Raw genomic sequence first — 23,103 nt, 5'->3', positions numbered from 1 at the left:
CACCAAGACGGGAGTGGGGGAGGTTTCACCCCTGTCCATCCTCCACATCTGGGAACATGACAGGACACATCCGCTGCTCGACTTTTGCAGGAGCCTGAGTCAGGTGCTGCTGTGCCCACATGTGCCAGCACCACCAGCAGCTTGTTAGGGACGCACTGCAGCAGGCACCCGAGTCTGCACCCTCTCTCTGCAACTACACCAGCTGGGGGGAAGAAGCACCGAATTTTAGGGGAACAGAAGGAGAAAATGAAAGAGTTCACCAGAGTCCAGGGAAAACCAGTGGAGCTTGGAGGAACCAGAGCAGCAGAGAGCTGCTTCATCAGTGCTTATGAGGCTGTTAATTGCTGGCTGGGAACCCAGCAGTGAAGCTGGCCACGTAACCCAGGTGACCAAGGGAAGCCGATGTCTGAAGGAAAGCACCAGGTCCATTAGAAACCTCTGCTCTTTTCCTCATGGACCTGTATTTCTGGGGCACTAACCTCTGTGCCATCTAACGCTGTGTAAATTAATTTCTGGACTTCTTATTTTACTCCTCAAGACTGGCTTTTTGGTGCATTGCAGTTTCCCAAGGCACATGGCTCACCCCAGGCTGGCCAGGCACATGCAAGGACACAGCCAGGACATGCGCAGCATCTACCCCTCTGCACCCGCCTGCTAAAGTGGCAGCAGGACGTAGAAACCAGGCGCTCACTTGCCATGCTGTAGTCGGATCTTCTGCCGACTCCTAGCTTATTCTAGGCAAATCTGAGCTAACTCAACTGCGATAGGTAAAATGCCCTGTGGACAGGCAGGCAGGTCAGCCCTCCTGTCCCAGGTGTGATCCCGGGCTCTCCCAGGGATGGTGCGAGCCCCTGCCTGGGAACAGTCTCCATGGCACCAAGCCACACACACGCTACCTCCAAGAAATACACTACTCAAAACAAGGACGTGGTTCTTGTTCCTGCTGCTTTAGGGATTAAAAACCCTTCACAGAGTGAGCTTTCAGCTTCTGTGGGGACAGAGCAGCATCGCCAGGGATACACCTGGTAGCGTTCCACCGCTCATCGCATCTGAAGAGCTGGAAACCTTCGGAGATGCACAACTTGGCTTTGGCAGCTGGGGTCAGGGAAGGTCCAAGGGATGTACCTTCTTCCAGAAAGGGCCAAAATGCAGCACGGCATCCCCTAGAGCCCTCTGCACAGCTACTGGACAGCCTTCACTAATGCTTCCTGTTGAAAATCCATTCCCAGGAGCCCAGGAAGGTCCAAGCTGCCAGAGAAAGCAGCCTGCCAACTGACCCTATCTGATGTGGACACATCCATGAGCCCAATCAGAATAGGATGCAATGGCTTGAGAGGGGCCCACAATGCTGCAGAGTGCCAGAGCAGCTGGTCAACATGGGCAACAGCTCTGATCTCAACACGCATGCAGGAGTGTCTTCAACTCCATCTAATTCCTGCCCAGCATAGATGAGGGGCTAAAGGAGGAGGAGGTCACATAGGACATCCACTCATAGCTTCTCTCCAGCAGAGGTTGCAGAGAACAAGAACACCATTCAAATCGAGGGCAATGGTACATGATCCACTGAGAGCTTTCCAGGACTTGCCCTGGTAAAGGGTAAACTCCCAGCTGGGCCTGGAAACTGGCTTAAACTCCACACCAGCACACAAAAGCTGCTTACCTTGAGCTCACTTCTCTGCCTCACTGCAAATGCATCACATGGACTCACAGCAGAATCCTTGCTGTGTCTCAAGCGTTTGGGGAGGAGACATTTTAGAGGAAAATTTCACCTACAGAAGGAGTGGCGGACTCTCCTCCTCACACTGCACTCATATACTTCTGTCACACTTTCTTCTTCCCCATGAGGTCCTACCTCAGCCTGGGCTCTGGCCCTACAGTGCCAAAATGACAGTTAACAATATTATTTTTTGGAGGGGAAAACTAGATGCTTGGCAGCTGGGATCCCAGCTGCCCTGGGACTGAGTGAATCCATCACTGCCCTGGTTTGAGTTTCTTGTACAAGCCCGTGAAAATAAAGCCCTCCCTGCAATGCACCCCCCTTCACAGAAGAGAAAAAAATTGTTCACCATTTACAAACCGTAACTTGGCTATGATAGAGTTCTTTGAGGATTCATCTCCCTTGTTTGCTCTCCTTCAACCATGTCCCCCTTCGCAAGGCAAGTCCTGCTGGCTAGGGGCAGAACTCAAAACGTGAGTGATTCTCTGTGCTGGAATTAATCCAGTCCTAGCTGACACTTCTTGGCTCTCGCCTCTCCTCCAACAGATAACCTCAAGATCCCACTGAAAAGTAACCCACATAAGCTGGGAAACGGCAGTCAGTGAGAAGCAAGTAGTAACATTAACAGACACACCAAGCAGCATGCTCTGGGCATTACTACGCTGCTTTTATGCTCCACTCCATTAGATGAGCTCTGGCCAAGAGCACAAAGCTCTTCTATAGCCATCTTGCCCAGGCAGGTTGTCCCCAGTGATTTAGACACGCTCCAGAGGAGCACATGGCTCCCGCGAGCTCCTCCACAAGATGGAAGGACAAGAGCAAGCGCACGTTGTGGTTAGCACTCAGCAAGTTGGTATTTAACACAGAGGGGATGCTCAGTGCCCCTGACCGCAGCTGCTCACCTTGGGCCGCCGGGCGGTGGTCTGGAGGGCAACAGGAGTGGAAGGCAGAGGAGGAGAGACATTCATACAGGGACAGACAGGAGCAGAGATACAGACCAGCAGCGCAGCAGCAGATGCAGCAGAGAACAAGGTAAAGGAAACAAAAGACATCACAGCAATTAGTGTGCATGGCATCAGGTGTACAAGCTCATTAACCCACGCTCCCAGGGCAGCTCCAGGTGGAACCCTGCTAGCAGAGCTCCCGCGGACACAGAGACACAGAGCCCAGCAGCAGCACAGCCTCCCGGTCAGGTTCTCTTGCCTAGACCAGAGATCGCTCATCGAGCTCCAGCCCCGCTTCTCTCGCTTTAGCAAGGTGCAGGACCACAGAGCTGGGGAGAAGGCCGACTGCCTGGGTTCACCAGGGTCTGCTGACAAGGAGTGGGTTTAACTCAACGCACCCTTCCGAGAGGCCACTTCAGTGTGAGATTGAAGGGGTTTTGGTTTTAAATTTTTTTTTTCTCCCTCCCCTCACCCCTTTGGTTTTCTGAAGGCACCAGAGCATCACCAAACCAGCTGCCCACAGAGATGCTGGAGCCCCCGGGCTCTATTTCTCTTTAGTCATAAAACTCGCAGGGACAACACGGAGCTTCTTCTCAAACACTTCCATATTTTCGTTTCATTTCTGGAAGTAAATGCATCCATCTACTTCAAGGCAGGACCCTCCACCCCCCCAGATACACCCACCGTTTGCTCATGCAGCATAGCAGTAACATAACCATCACCAAGTCGGTGCTCTTGGGTCGAAGGCTGGGGAGGCCACACCACCCATCTCAGCACATCCTTGCTGTGCACTTACACATCAGTTAACAAATATTTTTCCTGTTAACAAATAATCCAACCATAACTGATATAACAACAGGTAACAGTGAAGCTGGCAGCACTCTTCTGCTGGCCGGCAGTGGGGAAAGCTGGACGGGCAGCGCTCTGGGTGCAGGCAGGGAGCCCTCAGGTGCTGGAAGCCATCGGACCGGGCAGAGGGAACTGCTGGGAGGGGCATCTGCTTTCCAGCTGCAGCTTTAAAACACTGGAGCGTGTTTTAAAGCTTTTCACATTCTGCTTCATTTTTTATTCTATTACCTAATCCACAGCTTAAAGTAACCAAGAACAGAAAAGATCAATAAAAACACTGCCATGTGATCCTACCCAAGGATGCAGTCATGAGCGAAACATTTGGTCGTACCAAGCCCACCAGCAAACGCTCAGCCCCTGCACCCCAGCGGCAGACCCATCCCAGACCAGCGCAACATCACACCCACCACCACAGCTTCCCTCTGATATTCAGAAGCAATGGTCATATTCCCCCTCAAGGCCTTGATAAACTAGCCAAGAGACCTTATAGCTACTTTTTTTTTTTTTAATATAGATTAGAACTGGATGGGTTATCACTTCTAAATAGCCGATTACCTATTGCATTACTTAGGCTAAATCCTATTTTGCTCACTTCCAGCCTTTTCTAAAAGGCTGCACTCAACAGGACGCTCATTTCAATACTGAGGGAAGATACCCATCTTCCATAACATTTTCTGCTTGGCAAAATTTGCCAGGAAAATGTAATGACAACAGTAAAAGCTTAAAACCCTCAGATAAATGCAGGGCTGATTTAGGAGCAGTGGTATAAGCTCTTCAGGAGTACTCCAACATCTTTGAAGAGTCCTGCTAAATAAAGATTACATTGAGTGGCACCAAAAATCTGAAAAACGCTCTGAAAAACCCCCTCCTTCGGGGACTCTGCAAGCCACATGCAGGGAGATGCTTCCACTCCTTGCCAAGCACGTGCCTCCCAACGCAGCACGTTGTGGGGGAACTCAAGAGAGCCCCCACCACTGGCCACAGTGCTCCCTGCCATCCTGCTGCCTGCTCTGCGCAGTCAGCACTGAAAGCACCCTGGTGCGTGGCAGACACAAGCAGCCAGGGTCTGGGGTGTTTCACATCGACAACCAAGTCTCTGCATTCAAAATACAGCTTAGTGCTGCCTGCCGCAGCAGCCGGACATCGGGGGAAATACTCAACAAGCGACCACTGAACCTCTCCCTAGCTGGGTGATGGGGTGGGGAGACGCCGAGCATCTTCCCCTACTCGAACCACCCCAAACCCTTCAAAAAGGGAGAAACCTCTAACCCTTCTCTAAAAGCTAGCCACACTAAATGACAGAGATTAATCCTGGTTTCACGCCTCCTCTGGTGTAAGGCCATTTTGGTCCCCCTCCATGTAACACCACGTGAAGACTATAAAAAGCTGAAGTGTCAGCTCTGAGATCCCCGGGTGAGCGGCTCCTTGGCGAGGGGCTCTGCTGCTCTCTGGCAGGACCGGAGGGTGACCGGGCTCCCTGCCACCCCAGCCGTCCTCCTCTCCATCCGGCTGTCACACAGCATGCCTCGTGTCAGCAATTCACCTGCTGTGCTCCAGGGAACACTCGCAAGTGTCTGGCAGAAAGGCAGCTGGACTGGGACACTGGCTTCTCCCCCTTCTAGCCGTTAGGGTATGGCATCCAGCTGGCGAAGAGACGGCGTGCAGGAGGGAGGCAGCAGGACTCCATCAGCAAAGCTCTTCACAGCTATGGGAGCATCCAGGAGCCCTGCTCGGGAGCTGGGAGCAGATGCTCAAACCTCCACCAGGCTCCAGACTATGTAGTAGCTTAATACAAAAACTTTGGGCCCTCCTGGATCCTGGGATGCTCTGCACCACGCAGCTGTGGCTATTAATATTTCATTTGGCGGTTCTGAACTCTGCTGCATAATGTTGCTGCATAAATATTTGATGACATTACACAACCTTTGTTCCCTTGGCAGGTCCTGCACTCAGGAGCAAGGAGAGCATCTGGGGCTCAGAACAGATGCACTCAGACATGAACTTCACTTCTAGCAGCAAGAACTCTGGCAAAACTCCTCCTGGCTACCAACAACTGACTGCGGTGGGGCTGGCATTGCCCGTCTCGAATGTGGGGCTGCAGACTGCAGGTCCCTCCTAACTCAGTTCTGTTCCGAGTGCAGGAGTCTTGACCCGGACCCAGCCGGGAGCACTGAATGTTGGCACTGCCATGACTACGAATGAGCACACTTGTATTTAGCATCACCTTGCACCAGGCAGGACTGATACTATATCGCTAAACACTTCTGCTGGACAAAGTTTGAGGGCTTCGCATGCAGAAAAGCAGAACTTCTCAGACTGCAGCTGCTGCTGTAGAGATTTCCACACAGTTTCCACAAGGGTTTCCAGCAGCGGGTGGAGGGGGCCGGCGTGCACCCCCTGAGGAGGGCTGGCAGCTGCTGGAGTTGATGCCCAGGCATTAACTGAGCAAAGGCCAGCACTGCCCACCAGAGCAGGCAGGATGCCATCCTGCTCACCGTCAAGGAACTCAGCCTCTTGGAGGAACCAAGCCTTCTCCAGACAAAACTTGTTGGCAGTAACGCTGTCTCTACCCCCCAGCACTCCACCAGCAGAAGGACAAGCTCCCTCGGGGTGTTTTTCCCACAGTGATGTTACCTGCGTTATTGCTGGGTATACACTACAAGAAATTTTGCATTTTTAAACAACCGGCAACACCTTGTGCATGCACTCTCTTACAGGCATGATCATGTACAGAGACAGCATGTGCAAGGGGAAGAAACAACAGGAAAAGCAGGATTAAATCAAGTGGTGGTCAGATTTGCAAAGCTCCCTGCTAGACAGAGTGCTGAGCACTGGGCTGGCCCCACGGCTCCACCCTTCTGCCGGAGGCAGAGGAAAATCAGCGTTCGTAAAACTTTTCATTTGGAAGTGGATTAAACAGGAGCTCTTAAAGTAATCACCACGTAACAAAGTATTTCACTGTATTTGGTGAGCTCAAGGAACCACAGGCATAAATCAAGAGCATTTACTGTAATGTTAGTAAAACGGCAAAGTCTTCTCGCTGACACAGCATGGCCAGTGAAGTTGCACATTTGTGCCTTTGGTTATTTTTATTTTCACTTCTTTAAGATCAGCCAAAAATTCTCAGGATTTCTCTTTAAGCTGAACAATGATATCCTGGTTATGCTAAAAATAAACATATAGGACACTACCAGAGCACAAACCAGAGTCCGTGCTGTAACCTGCAAACGCCAGCTTGACAGGGAATCCAGATACGACAAGCCTTTGGAAATGTTAAAAGCAGAACCCAACAGCATGACTAGCATCACTAAGGCAGGAAAAACGTTATTATTAACATGCAACTTCCACAAGCCAAGCACCCTCTGGCAGCCGGGAAGCCACTGGAGCCCGTGCTCCAGCCGAGCTGCAGAGATGCTGCATGCAACACAGGCACAGACAGGTGAAATGGAGAAATGACTTGAACGGAAACTTGAAAGGAAAAGCCAGACATTAAATGATGCTGCTTTCTCATTCAGCAACCTCCCCCCACCCTGCCTGTCCACAGGCACCTGAAACCGGGTCAAACTCACAATTAAAGCTCAGCAGCATTAACATACAAAAAAGGAAAAAAAACAGAGCAAAACAAGGTACGTTCAGAAGCAGCGTTAGCAATGACGGTGTGGATACAGCAGCAGATTGTACCTTCCGTGTTGCCGGGGCCTGCCTCATCATTGCAGAAAAGACAGACGGAGAGAGAGAGAGAGAGAAAGGGAAACAGGGAGGCAGAGAGAGACTGTTAGCACACTCGGTCACAACAATGCGGCTCTCGGCGGCTCTGTCTCGGGAGCACGGGCTGCCCGGCAGCGCTTGCAAATGGCTGCAGCTTCCCTCTATCCGCTCGCCATCTGCCCCGATAATCCAGCAAATGCCTCTCCCGAAGCGCCGGCTGCTACGGACGTGGCTGCTCAGCGGGGCTGCGATGCGCCGAGGCCGTGGGGGCCCATGCCAGCCACCGGAGCCACGGCCGCTTGTCCTCTCTCTGCCGGTGTCTCCAACCACCGCCCCGGCGGCTCATTACATCACCGCCGGTGGGTCTCTCCTCCCCGCGCCGTGCGCCGGGGATGCTGCACCGAGCCGGTGGCGGCAGGCGATGCTCCTCTCGGGCGAGGGGTCCTCAGTAGCTTAGCAACACCCCGGCTCGGCCACCTTGCCGGTGGGTCCGGCCAGCTCCGTCCCTCCGCTCGCCATCCACGCGTGCACAGGATGCCCTCCAACCTCTCCTGCCCACAGCCCAGCCCGCCCCATGCCTACGCGCCGTCGTGGCCACGCCGGCCCAAGGGGCGGCTGGGACCTCGTGAGCGAATCCCCTGAGCCCGGACAGACGGACAGAGCTAAGCCCAGACAGACGGACAGATGTCTGCGCGGAGCCACGTCCATCTTGCGATGCTGCTGTTCACCACCCAGCCTGACTCCCACCCTCGCAGCCGCCCAGCTCAGCCCCAGCCACGCGCCTCCTGCCAACAAGGGGATTTTTTTCCGAGGAGCTCAATGCACCCCTGCCCAGCCAAGGATGCCGGCAAAACCCCCACAGCAGGACCGGCCTCGGAGAACCCCTGCCCTAAAAAAAGCCCCCGCCAGCGAGTACTAGCACCCAGCGTGGCATCCGGAACGTCAGCCAGACGGCTGTGTCTGAGTCTTATGACACTGCCGAGCTCAAACCCTGAATTTCTGCTTGGCATCCTTGTTGTCCCTGGACCAGCGCGCCCCATCAGAACTGCAACACGGGGGTCTAAATTCCAAAGCAACCAGTAACACTCAGAGCAAGATCTCACTGCAAACTCTTTACAAATCTCAATGCCCTGACCCCACTGCACACTAGAGATCCCAGCCCTTTGGATATCAATTCCTTTTACATACACACACATCTTTTATTCTGTGTATTGTATTATATGTGTGTGAACACGGACCTTCTCTTCCAATATTGACAACTCCCATTCCAATTCCATTATTTTCTAGTACTTCCACACTAAGGCAGCAGGAAGGAAGGGAGCTCAGGCTGACCCAGGCTCACACAGAGCAGCAACTATCCTTCTTAAATAGTATGTGCATATACAAACCTCTACACACAAAGCGTATTTTTAGCACCAGTAGTTATGGACACTCAGTACAATGCTTGCAATCTCTTGGAAAGAGTCCTTAAAGGCAATTTTCACCGGCAGGTTAAAATTTCCTGGAGCCTTGAGGCAGTCCCACAGTTTGCCATGCCACAGACAGTCTGCACCCAACTGCAAGAGCCATTATCTGCAGTGAGTTTTGATTTCTGAATTAGGAAAATGAACATCTGTTGTGCCTTGCACAGATGTTCTCCCTGGACTGAGGTTTTGAAAGTTGAGAGCATTAAAATATGTATATAGATATACATATCTAGGGGGTGTGTGTAAATATATATTCTAAAAATCAAACCCTGTGTTTTTACAAGACTCTTAAAAGTCTTCTAACCCAACAAAAGCCATCCCCTCCCAGTGCCCATTAACTTAATTTTCTCCAGAGACAGAGGAGGGCAAGTTTCAGACTAAAAATTAGCATTTGGGACAGAACAGAGAAGCTGGAGTCAATCAGAAGGAGCTAAGGAAGAAAACTGCCAACCCTAAGACAACTGTGCGTGTGCGCCAGGTGCCCTAGTGTTTCTGTGGGATGGGGAACCAGAGCTGAGCAGACCCAAATGGACCCACGCTGCTCCAGGGAGGTGTTGGGAGCAGGGGGAACCGTGTCTGCCCCTTCTCCTCAGCCTCGCTGCTGTGCCCATCCAAGGCGGACAGCCAGCCATGTCCCCCGCTGCTGCAGGAACCCCCCAGGAACACCCCACGGCTGCAGCTCCCATGGACACCAGCCCACGGCACAGACGGTACCTCCTGCACAAGGCGTCCCCGGGCGCAGGGACCTGCTGCACCTCCAACTCCAGCAGCACCCAGTCAAGGAGGGAAGGTGGCGGCCGCTGCACCCAGCACCTGGAGGAACAGCATCACCTAATTTAACCATCACAGCAGCAAAGCAGAGCCCTTGCGGTTCCTCTCAGCCCTATGTTCCTGTTACACTGTAGGAAGCCTCCAGGATGATTCCACAAGAGCTTAAAAACACTTACCCTGCCCAAGGTAGGAAAATAAAGGCTAAGTAAAGGTTCAATTGCTTTGTAATTACATCCAAGGGGCAGACACAAGCAAAGGGAAAAGCTAAAGGGCAATTTGGCATATTAACCACAGGTAATAACTGACCAGGAGTAAACACGGTGGGAATTAGGAGATTTCTTAACAGCAGAGCGAGTGGAGACAGCCTCCCAAGAGCAGCCGTGGGGACAGGAGACCCCGGGTTCAGGCACTCGCTGACAAGAGGGGCTGCCGCACGAGGGTCCAAGTGCCACAGCCACATCCCGATCACAAAGCAAGCGGAGAGGTTTGGGGAGTGGGGACAGGGGCCAAGCAGACCAAGGCTCCCCTCCAATTTTTCTGCCCTTTCCTTCCAGCCAAAGTTCAAAACTCAGATACACCTTTTAAGAGACTCAAGGGACACTTCAGATAGCCCAAAATTCAGTAATTAATTACATACATGGAATTTCCTACCCTATGAGGCTCATACTTGAACCATGCAGATCGGGGTTTTATTCTGTTTGATATACTTAAAAACTCTCACAGTATTTTTGCTCTGAAAGTGATTTCAATACTTGTCAGGAAAGACAGCATGTCCAAACTCTACGGTGACGCTTTCCAAAATCTGCCCTCTGGGGTCCTCCAGTCTCATAGTAAGTGGGCTGCAATCGTGCTACAGAAATACTGACTGGTACGGACTTTAACTGAAAGCCTGCACAAATTTCATGCCAGTTCACAAAAAAACCACCCTAGGAGTTGAGTGTCATCTATTTGCTTGAAATATCTCCATCACTGCTGCTCCAAACTGCTGTGAAGACCAAGGCGACCGTCTGCAGCAGCAGTGCAAATGCTGCACAGCCAGGAGCTGAATCACACACACATCTGCCCATATCCTCATTTTATTATCGGAATCCAAAGTCCTTGGGGTAACTGAAAAGCACTTAGCGCACTGAGTTCAGGTTACAGACTCCAATCAATCGCCTAAAAAGGACGGCGGAGTCCGGGTTTCATTACACATTAAAACTGAGTAGCACTGGCTGGAGACAAGCTGCACACTGACCCCCCAGGCCCTCCAGCACAGCCCAAAAGCCTTTGGCCCTGATGGGACAGATCACTGCCAGCTGCTCCAGTTAATGGGGGGAAAGCTGTCGTCTTGCTGGATTTTACCTGGCTGAAAGAAAGCGTGAGAATTCCCTGTGTTGAAATGCCGTTGGGCCTGGACGGCACCTTTACCCCGTGGCCAGATGCAGTCTCGTTTTGCTCATCTCCATCACGGGGAAATGTTGCCTGAGGCCCAAAAGGAAAATAAATGGTGCAAGGCTTCAGTAAATGCGGTACAGAAACACTGGTCATGGTGGGGGCCCACTCCACCTCCGTGCTAGTTACAACCAGCAACTCCCACGCCACTGTGGGGTTAGTCAGTCTGGGTCTTTAGTTCCTCTAAAACTCTCCAAGTCCTGGTTTTTGTTTTGGTTTGGTTTTAACCCGTGAAGTTCTTCCAGAGCCTTAAGTATCATTTAACTGGCAGCTCAAGCAGCACGTGGTTGGGTGCCAAACACAGAACAAAGGTGCAGCTTGTGAGATTTTCGCACAGGATAAAAGATTATGCCGCTGGATTAAGTCATAGAGCAAACGTGGATATCCCACAAAAAGAGTGAGAAAGACAATTAATGTAGGAAGCAAGGCATGTCATTTTATTCTAATACTTCAAGCACTTTCTCTGCCAGCAGCTAAGATTGATCACTGGTAATTTCAGTGATGCATCCACTCTTGATCTACAGCCTGACGTCAGACCCTCTAGAATTACTGACCCTGGGACCCAACCTGCCCACAGTTTATAGTCAAGATCTTCTATAACACATGTGGTCTGTTGTACCTGCGGGTGACTCCTCCATTCAGGATGAAGGCTGCTGTCCTCCCTCTCTCGTGCAGTTTAGATGTGGCCGTCCGGCTACCAGAAGGCTGCCAGAGCCTCCGCCACACTCCTCACTCAAAGGCACCGGTGAAGGAGGCAGGACTTGAGCGGTGCTCAGCAGGGGAGAGGGGATGACCCCAGCAGACCCCTGCAGATGACACAGCTGGGCAGGGGGTGAGGGTCCTTCCGTCTCACTCGCTGCTGCAGAGCATCCTGAGGGAGGGTGAATGGCTGCACTGGCCGTTCAGAAGGGAGCACACACAAGCTTTGGTCCCTGTGCAAGGTACTTCTTCCCCACCAATTTATATCCCCAAAGCACAGGTGGGCTTTCACCAGGCTCCAAGCAGTTAAAACTGTATCTCTTCAATCAGCATCAAGAATTTTGGGGTATCTGGCAAGCCTGGAAGCATCCTTCTTGGCATTTCCCCTCTCAGCAACACCTCTCATAGCGCAGAGAGGATCACGGATTAAAGGCTGGGCTGTGTTGTTGGTACATAGATCTCCTGGCTTGTGCTGAAGAACCAGAGTCAGGTCAGCAACCTCCCAACCCCTTCTGCAGAAGATGGCTGTCAAAAAACCTGCCTAACATTCACCCCAGATCCTGGTAACAGCAAACCCCTCCACACTGAGGCCTCTTACCCAACCACCGCTATGTCAGACATGAGGTTTTCCTGGGGAACCAGGAGAGAGTGATGGGTCACCCTGTGAAGAGACATGCTTTCTCTGTACCGGAGCAGGGACAAACATACCTTCTACTGTTTTAATTGCACAGCAAATACGTGCAAACTTCACAAAATACATTAGGGTGCAAAAAGCAGGTGACGGTTGTATTCTAGATGTATTGTAGACCTAAGTTTATACAAAGGTGCTTCTGGCAACACATGGGGCTGCCTCAACCTTTGAGAATTCCTAAAGTGCAAAAGAAAAAAAATTTTAAAAATTTTAAACAGCTACAGAACATAAACACTGAGGAAAGACTAGCTCCTCCAGCATAGAGTCACTTCCAGCTGTGGTAACATTGACCTCTAGTACTTTCTATGCATGACAGGCTAAAAAAAAAATAATAAATGATCGTCCTCAAGAAAATGCCTCTGATCCCACAGCAATTTATTAAAACAAGCCAGATAATGTTCTAATGAGCTGAGAGATGGCTAAATATTCAGATCAAGAGCCAAAAGGAAGTGCTTAGGCAAGCTCCCAAAAGCTGAAGCACCAAGACAAACCAGCAGATTTCAGGAGTTAACCAAGAGAAGCGGTTTCAGGAGTCCAGACACCGCAGCACTCCACACCAGTGCTGCAGGCACAGCTATGGGCAGCTCAGACCTGCCCCACGCCCCGCATGGAGATGGGAGCCAGATGTTTCTGCCCATGTCAAACAACAGGTAACTAAAAGCCAGGAAGAAAGAGGCGCAGGCCGTGCCAAAGGCAGTGCTGAGCCTCAGACCCAGTGGGGAACCCTCCGTCCAGGAGCCACATCTGAGGGCTGGGAACCCTCCAGTGGTGGGCAACTCCCCTGGCTCCACGGCGCGAAAGCCCTGTGCAAACATCCAGAGAAGAGGAGCTAAGAGTGCTGCCTCTCAGATAACCAGGGTGGGGATATTACACATCCTCACAGGCAAACAGACACTGCTCCCATTTGCAAAGTTAATTAAGAACAGAATTTATCCAGATAGCTATGCATACCAAGTTAGCCTAGTTTTTATTGTACTGTCTTTCACATAAGCCTAGATTAAAATCACTCCTTTTCAAGCAATTAACAATTTTCTGTTGCTCAAAGGAGAATGGCACTGGGTGACCCCAAAGGAAACTTGCTGAGGTTTCCCCAGGGGGATTTAAAGACACGTTATGCTTTCAGCACACCGGGGGCATCCTGCACCACAGCCCTGCTCTCCAAGGCAATGTGGGCTCTGCCATTTACTGCCTGCCTCCAGGCAGAGCCGACAGCTTGTGCAGACACACACTGCCTTGACTTCCAGACCAGCAAATACAAACTGGACCCGCAGCCCAACTGGATTTGTCCTCAGAAATCAGAACTCAATATTACAAGACTTTGACCACAGCCCACATGAGAAAAAGCAATGAATACGCCAGGGAGCACTGAGCTGGCAAAAGCCGTTAACTGTGTAAGGGCAGAGGTGGCTCACTCAGGATAGTTACCCGCTCATGCCATACCTAAGCACTCACTTTATCACCAGTCCAAGCACAGACTATTCTCAGTCCCAGCAGTGCTTCCCACCTGCCTGTGCCAAGCAGTTTTTCCTACAATGAAGCCTTGAGTGTCCAGGCAAGTTACAGACACTCACAAATTCAGGGCACCGAGGCAGAGAGCATCAGTCTCAAGATCTCCACTCTCACACTGGCTGTGGTAACCCCTCTCTTGCCTTCCACTTGGGTTTTCACTCTCAGCTCTGTTCCCAGCTTGCAGTTGCCAAACCTGTTGTTGGTGAGTATGCCTGAGCCTGGCGAACTGTTCTGTGAGACACCTGCTGCCGTGACAAGTCTTGTGCAAGGATCTGCTCACCATTGGGTTTCACTCTGCTCCTCAGGGATGCTCAGAGCTCTCTTTGGTTTCTGCATTGGCCTTCCAACCACCTTCAACGCTTGGGCTGCCCGGTCTGCTGAGTTGGGTCACGCTTTCCTGGTAACAGATTACACTCCCAGCCCATCAGGACCAGAGCGGCTCACCAGCCCCATCACCAGCCAGCTCCTTCCTCCTCGGCTTTGACGATGATTCTTCAGGGCTAGCAGAGAAAGAGCTTATTCTAGGTCTGCAGAGTCAGCCCATCAGTCCACAAAGGGCTGAATTGTCAGACAGGATGGTACTGCATCCACAGAAACAAACACATCTAGTATCCAAACCTAAATGCCTTTTGGTTCCTTGTAATTGGCTATGACTTATGCAGAGCCCCCATGGACAGTAAAAGGTAGCAAACAAATCTGGACACCGACAAGAGCAGAGGTCAGGATTCCACCAGCATCCCCTCTCCCCCAACAGCTCTTCTGCTGGCTGCAGATGGGCAAATGATGTTAGCAGGGCAAGGGCTTCCAAGTGGCATTTTTAAAAGCTCTATAAGCATATGTTAATGAAGAACCACTAAGTTTCATTGCCCTGAGCATGTCACAGTAAAGCCTGTTTTGGATCAAGAGCTGATTTATACAGAGATGGCTTTTAAGTTATCTGAAGGCATTCAAAAGCTCCAGTAGAAACTCTCTCCAACTCCGGGTTGGCCCAGAGGACGTAGGCTTTCCTCCACCGTGCAAGTTCAACCATTACCCAAACTCATCCGGCAAAAGGGCCACATATGTATTAAGCATTCTCAGACAGAAGCAACCTTGACTCATGGCTGTAAGTCCCTTAGTGAACAAAGTGTCATATATATTGCTAAGGAGTCACATGAAATCTTACACAGATTTAACATTCAGTTAAGAGAATTAAGGGTATTACAGTAAGGGGGGCAGGGCAGTAGCTGCACTAATGAGCCAACTCCTCTCCTAATGCACATCTCTGTCTTCTAAATCTAGAATATTTAAATTCTTTCCACATCCAGGATTCAATAAACACCAACATGGGGCTGGCCACACACCTTGCAGAGCTGCCCACTTAAGCAGAAGCAGCAGATGAGAAAATGCAATTTAACAACGGGGCGGGGGAAGGTGTCAGATGCTTTAGGGCTGTCCTTTAAAAACGCTCAGTGCTCAGTGGTATGCAAGAGAAGTTACTTATCTTAAAGCCATGCAAAGTAACAAGGAGCTTTTAGCACCATCACACATAAGAAGATTGCTGAATCTTATCTGCGTTTAGAGCAGGAGCAGCCTGTGATGCTGCCGGGGTTAACTCCGGCTCATTTCCATGGTACCACCAGCTTGCGGCGCCAGATGCTGCTCAGCTCACAGCTCCGTAGGTTTGCTGGCCCTTCCCTTGATCAACAGCAAAATAACCACCATTCTGCGGCACGGACCTTGCCGCAAGTTCCCGGTAACGTCCCTCAGAGGCATGAAGAACTGCCACGACAGTTTGTCTGTCAGCCAGCCAAGAGGAATACTAGCTGTGTAAAAATCGGCACACAGGTTCATTTAGACCCTTTTGTAGGACATGTTTTCTGCAGTTCAGATGTGAGGCACATTTTATGAGATAATCAGATTACTCTTTCCTTTAAAGGATTAATAGGGCTTGGGTCGGCCCCTCTTCTTTAAAAAGAAAGCATCTGGAAGCAGATCGCTCCGTGCCCTCATCAGGCTGAAACAGGCCATCTGCTCCCCGCACAGAGACGCTGAGGCTGAACCCAGCTAACGATCGGGCACAATGACAAACGGGAGGACAAGAGAGGATCAGAGCAAGATCAAGTGCCCAACAGAGAGGGAGATGAAGTCATGCTCATTACAGAGCTCAAAACACTTGAGATCCAGCTCTGGCACACGGAATGCCAGCTGGGATGATGAAAGGAATGGGAATGTTACTGGAGCTGGGACAAAGCCAATCCATTAGAGGGGGGGGAAAAAACCCCAGGCATCAAACCGGCTTTCGCTCATGCTGTCACAGGATAGGTAGGTGACCTGTAGTGAGAGACAGCACCCTTGGGCAAGAGAGTTATTTATCATCATGGTCACACACCTCAGGCATACAGGGACAGCGCTGGACGCTGTGTAGATGTGGTACTTAGGGACATGGCAGTGTTAGGTTTACAGTTGGACTCGATGATCTTAAAGGTCTTTTCCAATCTAAATGATTCTATGATTCCTAATCCAGAGAAGGGCTAATAGCCACTCATGCTTGAGCTTGCTGCAAACGCAACCAACAAACCCTGTGGGACCAACATTCTCCCACCTACCACCAGTTAAGAACTTGCTCCCTGCTTCAGCTGATCTGGGACTCTGCGCTCAGTGTCTCCAAAGGTCTTCAGACACAACCAGGCACCGCAGACAAGCCCATTTCACCTGCGACCTGCGGACACATCTGTGGGGCCCGTCCCCTTCCAGCTGGAGCTCTGCACAACTCGACCATCACTGCACAGTCGGGGCAGGATTATGCTGCCCAGTGGGACCACGACCCAGGGAGCAACTGTCCAAACTGTGCCTGTACGGGACAGTGGAGGCCGAGCCAGGCACCTGGCACAGCCACATTACAGACAAGGTGGGACTAGACTAGGTAAAGCAAACAGGACACGACCTGCCGAGAAGGCAGAGTGTATTCAGACACTGGCATCCTACCCCCGATGTCCCCACCACCCAGGCAGAGCTCATGGCACAGGAGCCATGAAACAGGGAATCCAGCGGTGACTTTTGGGGAGAAGGAAGCCAGCTCTCCACCATCATCCCACCAGCTGGTGCGTTAACACAGACCAGCTGAAGGGGCCTCTGGACCCCTGCTCCCACCCCACAGCCGCAGGACCCCAGGGCTGATGGAAGCCCACACACAAACAAGGAGCCACCGCGGTGCCAGCCAGAGCCACCATACCCAGGCCAAGGCTGGCAGCTCACATCAGGATGGTGGTCATGGCACCTTAGACTGCAGGGCAGAGCAGGATGCCCAGGGAGGACACCCGAGGAATACTCTGGCTGCTCTCCTAGGCTCCGAACACCCGCAGCTCAAGGACTCCCCAAGCCAAATATAATTTACGTGCACTTTGTATTTCTTAAGATTTAACTTTAGAGAACCTGTCTAGCCCTTCTCTGCATCCCTGAAAGTCCTCACCACCCCCAGCATCCTGGGGCAAGAGCGGCGCAGGTTCGTCACACACGGGATAATGAAGTCCCCCCTCGGCTCACTCTCAGCCTGGGGAGGCAGGTCCCACCACAGCCCTGGGCAGTGGACCCAGCACCTCTGTCTCGCTGGAAGGTGACACAGCACAATCCCAGGCACTTCAGCAAGAGAAGAGGCAGGCTTGCTGACCACACGGTCAGTGAAACGCCAACCCAGGTAGCACAGAGGAGATAAAGGAGCACACAACCCATTTCACTCTGAAACTTTGCAGAGAAACACCCTCTTACTGCTTTTTAAAAAGATATTTGGTGTTCTTCCCATCCCACCCAGCATACCAGCAGCCTCGGCAGCCCAGCCCAGGCAGGGGCTGGCAAACCCTTCTGAGACAGGCCGGCACCTCCCCACGTGCCAGGGGACAGCCTGGACCACCAGCTCCCAAGCAGTCGCTGGCACTCTGCAGCGATCCCAAGCAAGGTACGCATGGCAGATGCCTGCGTGAGGAACGAGGACAGCCCCTGACAGCCCGCACCCCTACACAGCATCGCAGCTAACAGGAAGGATCTCCAGCTTCGGGCGGCCCCAGAGGTGACCCAACAACTGCCCACCATGCTCTGGAGCCCCGTGGGGCTGCCAGCCCTGACAATAGCACAGTCCGTGTGACCGACAGCAAAAGCCAGAACAGCCACACAACCTCATCGGCGAGAGGCCCTACCCCATTGCTCCCGACGAGCTCAAAGACAGTAGCAAAACCAAGGCAAACAGAGAAGGACAATAGCTGGGAGAATAAGGGCCATCTGGCACAAAAAAAGCAGCAAGCAGCAGCTTTTAATACGATTAAAGTCTATATTTAACGTGCAAAGAGCTACCTTAATCTCATGAATAAGGATTTATCTGCTAATCATGTTAGTTATTTTGTGATCCTACCAACAGGACTGCAATTTTCACACGCTTGTGTAAGGTCAAGAGCTGCAAGGGAGGGGAGCGGAGAGCTGACAAGTTTATTAACAACCAAAAACTTAAATTCTGAGGTGACATCAGCAAAAACGTGGCACTGGCTTGTCCCTCTGAGAAAAGCTGTGACGTACCTGTCTGAGACCATCTCCACACATCGCTACTCAGGAAGGGTTCTCTGGACAGCTATTAACATACAACCACTTCTCTTAAAAGCAATACACAGCTAAAGCTCTGAGCAGATGGCAGCATACGTAGGGCAACCTGCAATCAACCTAACTGCCTGGAAACCACGGGTAACGGGGACGAGAAAGTAAAGAAACACAACATTCAAAACCAGAAGTTCTTCCCATCCATGTAACAGAGCCATGACAAACAGCTGGGTGCAAGTCAGAGTTGCATGCGAAACGGCAGCAGTGGCAGCTCGCAGGACCGAGACGCGGGGCAGATGCATGCAACGCCTGTAAAGCCTCAGAGACATGCAAAGACCTTGGACTAGAGGGGTTGTGGAGAGGGTCAGGAGAGAGAGGGCACCCAGTAATAGCTGTTCCCGGCCATCCCTCTACAGTGCCTTAGCAGTTTCTCCTTATGTTTCTGCATTGCTCCTCACCTGTGGACTACCTGCAGACAAATGCTGCTGTTTGGATCATCTCTCCACCCAAAAATCAAAATGAAAGTGGCTGGAAACAAAAGATCTGTCGAAGATACCACCGACCGGCATCATGTACGCCAAGGACTCAGCAGGTACCATACCAGTTTCTCTCTAGTGCTTGTACTGTGCCTGTTCCAAGTATCGAGTGGCCAGATTTGCTCTTCTCTTGGCAAGATTTCCATGACAAAAAAATATTCCCCAAACAGCCTACAGGAAATGATGATTCTATGCCAAGACCTTTGTAGTTTTAGTTCATTTTGGCAATAAGCGATACAAAAGATTTTTGGCTTTGATAAGTGTTATAAGCAAGCTGGTTGTGGGGTGTTCTTACCTTGGGAGAAGCATGGGAAGCTGTAGCCCCAGGAGAGGACAAGTACCACATATGAGCAAAACAGTGACTTGCCTCCGAGTCACCAAAGCATATTACTTCTCAGCAGCACGGTATCTTTTTCCAAACTCTTGGGGTTTGTTCTTTCACTACTGCAGCTCCCTGTTCTACCGCTGCTCAGCTACAGATTAGAACTGCTCATGAGAAAATTCATTAAGTAGTGTTGCCTTGTATTGTTTAGAAAACTGCTATATATTAGTCAATAATGGGCCACATAACAGCCCTGTGATAACACACCTTGTTACCAAATAAATCTAGAGTTTTAAATGTTTCCATGTCAGACAGTGAGCATGGAGGAGCACTGCTTATGCTCCCCACAGCATGTAAAGCACTTAACCTGTAGCTGGTACTGCCAACACCCACAGGTCGGGGAACATACACTATATTAAAATGTTAGTTAAGGGAAGAGAAGGCAGAAGGCGGCGAAAGCCAGGCTGAGGTGTGCCAGTCAGTCCTTCAGGTGGAAGCAGCAATACGTGGGCTGCCTCTGGTGTCCAAGACTTACAGTCAGTTGATGTAAAAACTCTGTGCAGATGTGTTGGGAGCGATGCTGGGCACAGCCCACGGGTATCACAGTAACCGGCACCCAGCGCTGACTTGAAAACCTGACTGTGGTTAACTGGAACAAGTAGAAAATCTCACAGTTGAGCATAAAGCATAAAGCTGGGTTGCCAGCCTCTGTGCCTCCCTCGAGCAGCGGCGGGGCAGCAGTACTGCAATGCAAACTCTTTCCCCACGCTGTGGTCTGGCTCAGAAGCAATCGGTTTTGCTGCGTTTGCCTCCCATCCTCTGAGCAAGCTGGGGGCAGGCGAAGGGGAGCACATGCAATGAGCAAACATGCAACAGTACGATGGAGGCACAGCAGCAATGGGTGACAATGAACTGGGATGCACTGGAGGGCTTTTCATGCGGCCAGAAGACTCGGCAACACACAGATTAATTGTCAAAAAAGCACCACCTTTTTAGGTTTCACTCCACGCTGCATGAAGAGGGAATAAAAGGGTACAAAGTTAGAGCTCACATCATATCAACAGTGGTGATGAGAAGCGATCTGCTTTCTGTTCAAACATCGCAAGTTTCAGAGCTAGCTATTTGTGGAAGAGAACATGTCTCAATAAAGTCATTGGGCTGCAAAAATATGTACAATCGGAAAGAAAAATACATTCAGGTAAATTTAAACAAATGTAAGGTGGCTTAAGAGAGGAAAGCAGACAACAGAGCTTCTTTTCAACCCTCCGATCTACGAGCTTTACTCCAGTGTCATTGATCCACCTTCCATTCCTCCAGCACAAAACCATTTGAGATGCTAGGACATATACAGAGGAAAATAAATTCACTTAATGATAGCCATCAGCACTTGCAAAGAAGAGTTAACCAACATGCTTAGCTGACCGAAACCTGGAATCCCTGGGGAGGAGGGATCCCACCCCAAATCCAGCTCTCATAAATACCACTCACCTCCCACACTGACCCACCTTGGATCAGACACTGCAAAGGGAAGAAGATGCTGTATCCAACTTTTTTTTTTTTTTTTTTAACATTTTTTGTGAGTGCACTTCTGCCACACCTCAGGTCACAAAGATTGCTCACAACTTACAGTAACATGATATTTTGCTTTCAAAATGCAATTCTTGATCACACCAAGGCAAAGCCCTGCATCAGCTGCTGCCCTAAGGGAAAAAATCGCATTTCATCCAAAGCGTGCTGGAAATCTCCTCCAGTTTCTTGCCACTCAGGGCCCCTCTACACGCAGGAAAGAAGCTCTTTTCCCCATTTTCGGAAGTCCCCATGACACAGCCCGGCGGAGCAGAGGTAACACCTTCTCAGGTTCAGCCACGAAGGACTTGGGGTTTGATGCCAGGATCTCCCAGGATGAAGGCGGACAGGATGCCAGGGGACGATGGTCTCAAAGCAGGTACAGGGAGCGGGTCTCTGCCTCGACCGCCGTGCTTGGCACCGGAGCGGTGGTCAAGGCAGGGTCCCACTCCCCGTGCCTGCTTCGAGACCTGCCAGTAGCATCCAGGAAGGGATGGGCTCTCCAGTGCTTTGGGCAGCAATTTGCCCTAGTGTAGGTGGGCTGCGGGGCAATGCTAGGAGAGCAGGAGAACCCAGCCCAGAGTTGGTGGTACCTTTACGCTTTCTTCTTGCAAAGGCAGGTGAACCCGAGCCCAGATCCAGTGATACCTCTATGCCCTCTTCTTGCAGAGCCTTTATCATTTTTGCAATCCATGAGACTCCCTGGCTGCACGGACCAGCCTCATCTGCTCTCCAGCCCACCCAGCTCCCAACAAAACCCGTTCTGACTCTCCTCATTTTTCTCAGATGCCTTTCTCGGAAGATGCAAACACAGAGCTGACAAGTCCTGCCACAAAGGCCCCCAACTCAATACCTGCCCTCGTGAGCAGAGGAGTGAGCGACAGGTCAGCCAACGGCAGCTAGGGAAGGGCCAGCAAAAGAAGAGGTGCTCCTGTTTCTGTGGGATTTGCGCCCAGAACACAGCAGACCACTTGTGAAAAGCCATGCTCCCACACTGCATGCAGCAGTGCCCACAGCCTCGCACCAGGCTGCTGCTGCGGAGCTGGCCTTCAGGAGCATCTAAGGAAATCGAGAGGTCTTGGCTGATGTTCTAGTTTCAGAGAACATGATGCAGTACCACAGAAAACACACCTTTTGCAGCAGCATTAAGTACGCATTCAGGATGGAAAACATCCAAAATACTGCACGGCAGAGGTTTTACTCTCAGAAAACAGCAACTCTTCCTTAGACAAACTGTGACAACAGTCACCATGTAGTTGAGCCAACACACATATGGATAAGGCAAAAAAGGATTGAGAGGACCACAGCCACCTCTGGGCCTGGGGAGCTTGGCCGCTTTTCAAGGGGCAGGAGATAGCCATTCTCGGGGAGGGACAGGCTGCTGTCGCACTGCTGTGAAGTAACCTCCCCAGACTCTCACTACTTGGACTACAAACCATTTCAGCAAATAACCTCAGCACCCTTTAATAGGTCTGGATAACAAATGACGCTGGAGAATGCTTGCCCTAGAGCTCAGGCTTTGCACGAGGTAAAATTGTATCCCAGGTGTTCGTTTGCCTCCCATCACTGCAGCCTCTCTGGAAGGAGCAGGCTCTCTGCCTCTCGGAGGCACTGGCAGTGACTCCTCAAGGGGCAGCAGTTGCTTTTGTTCCCTTCTGCAGCGTGCCATGATGCTGGCTTGAAGCCAGACTCTTCGGTGTTTGATCAGACTTGCACGCAGGAAACCAGGACCCTTCACAGTGCCAGCATGTAAAGGACTGAAGGACTGAAAGTCCTGCGGGACTAACCCCAACCCGCTCTGGGGACCCTGCATTTGACAGGCAGCCAGCCTGCGAGCTGCGTGTTCAACAGAGCAAAGATACCTGTTTGGGCTGAAATACTGGGCAAGTGGCTCAAAGCACTTTTCCAGCACCTAATTTCCACGTTTCTGCACAGCAGTTGCAGGAGCTCCTGGGAGGAGCTGTGTAATCCCAGCAGGGAAACAGCAAAGCTCGAATTCGCCTTTCTAACATGCAAGGCAGAAGACAAATCTGCATGTGCCCATCACAGTGGCATCGCTCAAGTTACCTTTGGGAGCCTGTCCCACCACCAACAGTATTTGAAAGGCAGCGGGATGTTCATTTTGAACTCTAGCATTTTCCATAATGACAAACCAGAGCGAATGTCCCAGAGCACAGCAGCGCATCAAGCAGCAGCACCCCCAGCCCAGAACACCACGGAGCTCCATCTACCAAAACATTTTGCTTCCAACAGTAGTCAGCACGAAATTCTCAACCTCTTATGCAGGGGAAAAAAAAAAAAAAAAAAAAAAAAAAAAGAAATGTAAAA

The 23,103-nt window shown here is 51.1% G+C and overlaps 1 protein-coding gene across 1 annotated transcript in view; it reads right to left on the bottom strand.

The window, feature by feature from the left end:
• The window catches only part of DCTN1 (dynactin 1), an 83,206-nt gene that overhangs the window by 25,424 nt on the left and 34,679 nt on the right, over positions 1-23,103 (bottom strand). The gene's annotated exons all lie outside the window — the stretch shown is intronic.

The sequence above is a fragment of the Haliaeetus leucocephalus genome, unplaced genomic scaffold, assembly GCF_000737465.1.
Source record: "Haliaeetus leucocephalus isolate CR32 unplaced genomic scaffold, Haliaeetus_leucocephalus-4.0 Scaffold245, whole genome shotgun sequence".
NCBI lineage: Eukaryota > Metazoa > Chordata > Aves > Accipitriformes > Accipitridae > Haliaeetus > Haliaeetus leucocephalus.
This window is presented reverse-complemented; position numbering and strand designations above follow the sequence as displayed.